The sequence below is a fragment of the Acanthisitta chloris genome, unplaced genomic scaffold (assembly GCF_000695815.1).
Source record: "Acanthisitta chloris isolate BGI_N310 unplaced genomic scaffold, ASM69581v1 scaffold19662, whole genome shotgun sequence".
In the NCBI taxonomy this organism is placed as follows: domain Eukaryota; kingdom Metazoa; phylum Chordata; class Aves; order Passeriformes; family Acanthisittidae; genus Acanthisitta; species Acanthisitta chloris.
Window position 1 is genome coordinate 260 of NW_008662416.1, and position 582 is coordinate 841.

Genomic DNA, 582 nt, shown 5'->3' on the forward strand with positions numbered 1-582 from the left:
AGGGTGCAACAGCCTCTAAAACTGTTATCTTCTCAGGGGGATATCAGGGTTTGTTCCACAATCAGTTTATGCCAATCTAAACAGACTCTGGCAGTGAACAGAATGAGTCTGTAAGGAAACCCTTACTTTAAGGCGCATAATCTCATCCCTCCCCCATGGTCTAATCTAGCTAAAAATCAAGACAGCAGGACCACCACCTCAGCAGCAGCATGGACCTGTCTACATTAAAGCTTCATTCTGTGGGACAGGAACCCAGCAGCATAGCTAGTCCCAGTTTAATGCGTCTACAAGACTTCCATACTGACAGTGGCTCAGAACATGCTCACAAACTGTCATATTTTGGCTGAGACTTTTAGAGGAGTCTCCTGGAGACAAATAATGGCCCCATGACATGATCTCCTAACCACTCAAGATTCCTTTGAAAGCCCTCACCTACTTGCACAAAGTTAGAAACACCACTTCGAATGTGATGTTGTCCATTAAAAACTGTTCATTGAGTTTTTAGTCATCTTGACATTAACTGATCTTCTCAGGCAGGAGAGAAGGGGTAAATTCTAATACCTAAAGATACTTACAGTTCAG